This window comes from Pan troglodytes, chromosome 7 (genome assembly GCF_028858775.2).
Source record: "Pan troglodytes isolate AG18354 chromosome 7, NHGRI_mPanTro3-v2.0_pri, whole genome shotgun sequence".
In the NCBI taxonomy this organism is placed as follows: Eukaryota; Metazoa; Chordata; class Mammalia; order Primates; family Hominidae; genus Pan; species Pan troglodytes.
The window spans coordinates 12,680,975-12,686,974 of record NC_072405.2 but is presented as its reverse complement, the minus strand read 5'-3'; positions in this window follow the sequence as shown (position 1 = coordinate 12,686,974).

Here is a 6,000-nt window from a genome sequence, read left to right as displayed (position 1 = left end):
TGTCACCACAGTTGAGAAACGAGTGATTTTTAAATAACTAATTTGGAAGCTATTTAAATCCTACCAGTTGCCACAGCTGAAAAATCGTGAGAGAAAGTGATGTGAATATGCAAGAAGGGCATTGACTGTGGCCCATGAGTGAAGGTCCTGAGCATTCCGAGTGGAATATGGGTGGATTTCCAGTCTCACTTGCTTTGCTATAGTTAAGTAGGCAGAAAAGAAAAGCAGAAAACAAGGTGATTTGGAAATAAGGGTGAATGCTTCATGGAGACATCCTGAAAACCATAATATCCTAATGACTGTCAGAAAGGACTCATGGCCGGACACCTTATACTAAAAGCAGACGCGCTGGGATATTGACACCAAAAGCAAGAGTAGAGAAAAAAGAATGAAAATAGTCACCAGAAGTGAATGTTTAGACGCTAGTTTGGGTCATGTTTTTCCCTTTATCATCCTCTCTCTGGTTTTTCATTCTAATCCAATACTCACCCCCTCACGAGCCACAGTGAGTGAGTGCCAGTCCCTTGCCCACATGGGCAATTCTGTGGGTACACTCTTATCTTGCAAATAGATTGATATTGATACACTTCTCCAGAGGTTTTTTCTGAATTCCACCAGGGAAAAGAGAATACCCCTTCATGTCTAGCATGTTTTGCAACCCTCTTTTGCCATCACTACTTATCTTAAACCATTGGGAAATGAAAATAATCTCCTCTTAATCAAAAGATGGAGAATGCCTGCCAGAGGCTGCCGACCCCTCCGATATAAGAAAGAACTTCCTGGCAGGGAAGGTTGTTAAACGTCAAAATGATTTAGCAAAGAAGGTTGTGGAATCAGCTCCCCTGCAAATCCAGGATAAATCATATCCCTGCAGAACTGTTGACACCAGATGACTTTTGAACAGGTAGGGTAGACTATTCCTAATGCCAAAAATTAACTAGTATGAAAAACTGTCAATGGTACAAAGGCAAACATCGGATTTCTTCCAGTTCCGAGCAATGGATTTGTCCCTGCAGTTCTCCACACCCAACATAGAAGAAATAAATGGAGTTAAGCCTCAGCCTGACTTGAGCACATTATAAATGATCCTCCCAGACAAACCACATTCTTACTCAAAGAGATTATTTTGTCTTTCATGGATCTTGCCCAATTCCTTAGTCTGTGTGAGCTCCAGGAAGCTCTCAAAAGGATGGAAATTCATCTAATTCTGCCAAACCTTTTAAACAGTCTGTAGAAGTAGTTGGCTCCATCATGGGTAAAAGAAAAGGACATTTTTCACTTCTTTAAGACATTGCTTCTTTTCAGTTTTTATGAAATGGAAACAGTTATTAACTCATCATATGATCAACAAGGAGTAAAATGGGGATCGCAGTCCCTTTTCCCTTTGGAAAATAACAGCAAACACACTAGACTCTGGTACCATCCCAGAAGGCTGGCTATCCAAGAAGTTGATAAAACTTGGCAAACAGGTAGATTTCTAGTTCCAAATGACAATTCAAAAACCACAGTGATGAACTGCAGGGCAATTGGAAAGATCCTAGCTCCTATGCTCCATTAGACCTAAATCATATTTTATCTTTCTGCATAACTTTTGTCTTATTTTTTGAAGAATGCATTTATTGAGGGTACTTCAGAGAAATCTACTAGCTTCATAGATATCAGGGTTCTTCAAGCTCTAACTTTTCCCCAGCTCTCCTAACCGGAATGTTGAACAGGCCCCAGACTTCCTTTCTTATAATATCAAGTCAAATCTAAATGAACCATTTTTTTTATTACTTTCTACTGGGAAGTAGCTTAGAATCATGCGTCTCATATAATCTGAAGACACTGGTAGTGGGGAAAAAATAAAAAGTGGTATCCTGAAGGCTTCTATATTATAGAAGGCAATTCTATCGCAGCTTTTGTATATGAGGGTTATGTGAGTTATCTAAGATCACATAGTAAGTGACAGAGTCAGACTATGTCATCTTTTTTCTTTCAGTCGTAACAGTACATATTAAAGCTCTAAATCATTTCTATTTTATGTGTCCAAAACTTTGGTGTGATATAAACATTTTCTTTCAACTATCTGTTGAGTGCTTATTAAGAACAGAGAAGTATTCAAGGAAATAGGATGGTTAACCCAAATGTCAAATATACAATTTCTAATCTAATTCATGCTATGTTCTCCTGCCTTTAATCCATGAAGATATTTATAATAAGGTATGTATAAGTAATAATTTTTACAGTGGGAGTAACCTTGTCTCATCTAGAGAGTCTCTCTTGTACTGTTTTAAATTTTTAATCCAATTATGTGCTTTTAATTTCTCCTCATTCCTCTGAATTCTGCATTCTTCCAATAAAAGAATCATTGTTTCATTCAAAACATAAAATTGATCATGCCATCCTTTAACTAAAGCTGCCTCTCCATTGCCTACAGCCTAAAATCTAAGTCCCTTGGCACTGACTGCAAGACCCAGCATGATCTAGTCCTGATGTATTTTTACAGACTCAACCCTCAGCACTCCCTTGTTTGCAAAACACTACAAGAAACATTTTATACTTCTCTGAAGTCACCAATCCATTTAAAGACTCTGTGTACAGTCTAGAAAACTCCAGTGTTCACTACCTGGAATAATTCTGTTATGTTCCAAATCAGATGCTATTTTGTGATTGTTTTCTACTTCCTACAAGCAGTGCTTTTTCATAGCTCTTTTTTGACTTCTTTACAGCATATATTTTTCTCTTTAATACGTTTCCCTTATTGAATTATAGACTGAAAATTATGGACTTAAAATAGTGACCTGTGTAATAGTGTATGGACTTAAAATAGTGTAAGATAGTGAGTAGCTGTGTAAAATAGTGTAGCCTGTCTATGTGAATGTGTGCACACATGGGTAGTATGTCAGTGTGTGCATGCACACATGCATGTGTACCTGAGGCACTTAGTGCCAACCGCATGACAGGCCTCAGTCAAGTTCATTGAATGAAACTGTTGAGATGTGCCACGTTTTACAGAATTCTATCCAATGTCCATTCACCATTTACTTCTTCCGACTGAAACGTCCTTTTATGTCGGCATCTTCATTACGGATAATCACTTTTCTTGCAACTTACTCTTATTTTCCCCTCATACATCTTACATTTTTTAAGTTGCAATAACCAAAAATATACACAATTTCTGCAATTATATGCAGAAGAATAATTTTTATGTTCAAATTGGCAAATCCCCATTTAAAAGCAATGAGAGACTATGCTAAAAAACACAAAATATCAATATGATCTTTAAAAGGAAAAAGATTGTTATCAAAATTTCCCTTTGAAGGTCAGCTTGATGGATAAAGTGATAAAGAACTGATTCAAGACACCCAGGATGATGTGGTGATTTCCAAGGTAGAGAGAAGGGCAAAGAAAGAAATCCCAGAGAGTAATGCTGGCTACCAGGCTCAGGAGAGATCCCACACTACCTTCACGATTCTTGCCTCTGCCCCTGGAAAAATGTTGGGAAATGAACCTTGGGTATCAGGACTTATAGTAGGGTGTTCCCTAGGTTTGAGAACACACAAAAATAAGGAGTTTCTGAAAGTAAAGGCAAAACATCCTTAGATAAGCAGGATGGATCGTCTCTAGATTTAAAGGCCTCAATACGTGAACTCAGTTTAATTTACTTCAACAAGGAACACAGAAGCTACAAAGACAAATGAGATCCATTGTCAACACTCCAGTGATTTATGTCACCGTGGGAGAGCTGCTGTTAAAAATGAGTAGTTTTATAGGATATGCTAAAAATCTGATAATGACCTGCATTTCCATCTCAAAACTAGTTTACTCATTCCTGCAGTAGGAACAGTAAGGCAGAAGTGGTTCAGTGAGGACATCATAAAGGTGCTGTGTGTTTCTGAATGGTGCTTCTACCTCAATCTGAGTTCCATTGGGAAACTTTTCTTCTCAAAATAATATTAAGGAGATATTAATAAAGCAGGTATAGCTTAAACATGCTTTAGAAAGCCTGTCTACATCTGTTTATTCACACATGTATCCTCACAAGTGATACTAATTCAGGTCTTTTTGTATGAGATATTACAAAACACTACAAAACATTTTGAACTTTAACTTTCCAAAAACTAATATAAGGCAAAAAGGATAAAAATGCCATATGTCTACCATCAATGTATCTATCCATGCAATCATGAATCAAATACCCCAAATGACCACAGCACTACTTAGGGGTGTCAGAGCATTTACAAATACATTTTTCCATTTCATTTTATTTTGCTGGTTCACAAAGATTTAAAACTGCAAAACACCAACATAATTTCTGTTTCTGGGCCAGGCGTGGTGGCTCATGCCGCCTGTAATCCCAGCACTTTGAGAGGCTGAGGTGGGTGGATCACCTGAGGTCAGGAGTTCAAGACTAGCCTGGCAAACATTGTGAAAACCCATCTCTACTAAAAATACAAAAATTAGCCAGGCCTAGTGGTGCACACCTGTAATCCCAGCTACTCAGGAGGGCTGAGGCAGTAGAATAGCCTGAATTGGGAGGTGGAAGTTGCAGTGAGCCGAGATCGCATCACTGCACTCCAGCCTGGGCAACAGATGGAGAGTCAAAACAAAAAAAATTCTATGGATGATCAAAGTTTGTTGGCTATCATGATGTGTTGGGATGGTCTCTGTAAGTGATACTCTGCAAAGATGATGAGTAGATTTTATTACTTTTGCTTTAAACTGACTACAAACACTAAAAAGAGAACATGCATTACATCTAGAATAATTCTGGTACACAGCTGTGCTTTGTGAACACATACAATAAATAGAAGTATTATGATCACCTAGCTCTTTTATTCTTTATTGCTTATATAATGCATTAACATATATCAAAAATTGATTTCTTTTTATTGAGGATACCTCCAAAACTCTGAAGTGAAGAAAGACACAGGAGATACAATGTTTATGCAGAAGGTTATCTTTGAGATAAAAAGTTTGCCAGGCAGAAATGAAAATAGCAGTGATTTAGGAGTTACCTTATAGATAGTGTACACACTTCATGACCTCTCATGAAATTCTGGTAAATACTGTTTTACTTTCTATTTCAGATGCTTTGAGAGTAAATTCTACAGATGGGACATATAAAAATATCAGAATCCCATTGGAAAAAGCTAGTAAAAGGTAAAATAAGGGGTAAAGAACAGAACAAAAGAATCATACATAAGACAGCAAGAGTAAAGATTTTATAAAACAAAAAAAAAAGTTCTAAGAAAAACAAGTCATAGAGCTATTACTTTTTAAAATCATTGTTGCTTTTATAACTTATATAGTGAAATGATGACCACAATCAAGCACACTTACTCATTTCCTTCCATAGTTACATTCAGTGTATGTGCATTACAAACACCTACATTCTACTCTTACCAAATTTTCAATATACAATACAGTATTATTAACTATAATCCTTATGCCCTCCACTAAATCTCTGTGTTTATTCGTAAGGATTAGTTAGCTTGCTTTTCTACTTCTCCCGCTGTCCCCTCTTCCCTGTCTCTGGTAACCACCTTTCCATTCTCTGTTTCTATGTATGCTTCTCATTTTCAGATGCGTGTCGGTAAGACCGTGTGGTATTTTTCTGTTTCTGGCTTATTTCACTTACATAAAGTCCTTCAGATTCATTCGTGTTGTGGCAAAAGGCAGTAACTTCTATTACCTTTAAGAGACTAGAAGTCACAGCACTGATTACTTTTAGGAAGGAAGGAGCTTTACTTTGTGTAATAAAGGGCTGATGTGATAGATTTTGGCAAAGAGGAAACATCGAAAGGGCTAAGACTGAGTCTTCTATTCATCTCGCCCACTGATATTTACAATGTGCCACGCCTGGGTAGACAGGAATGCATCTAGCGGCCAAGGATGCAGCAGTGGGATTACCTCTACTCTGATGCAATTCATATCCTAGGGGGGGAGATAGTTATATTCTCATGATTATGAAGCCATTTGCAAACATAGCTCCTCAATTATAGCAATTCAAACAGC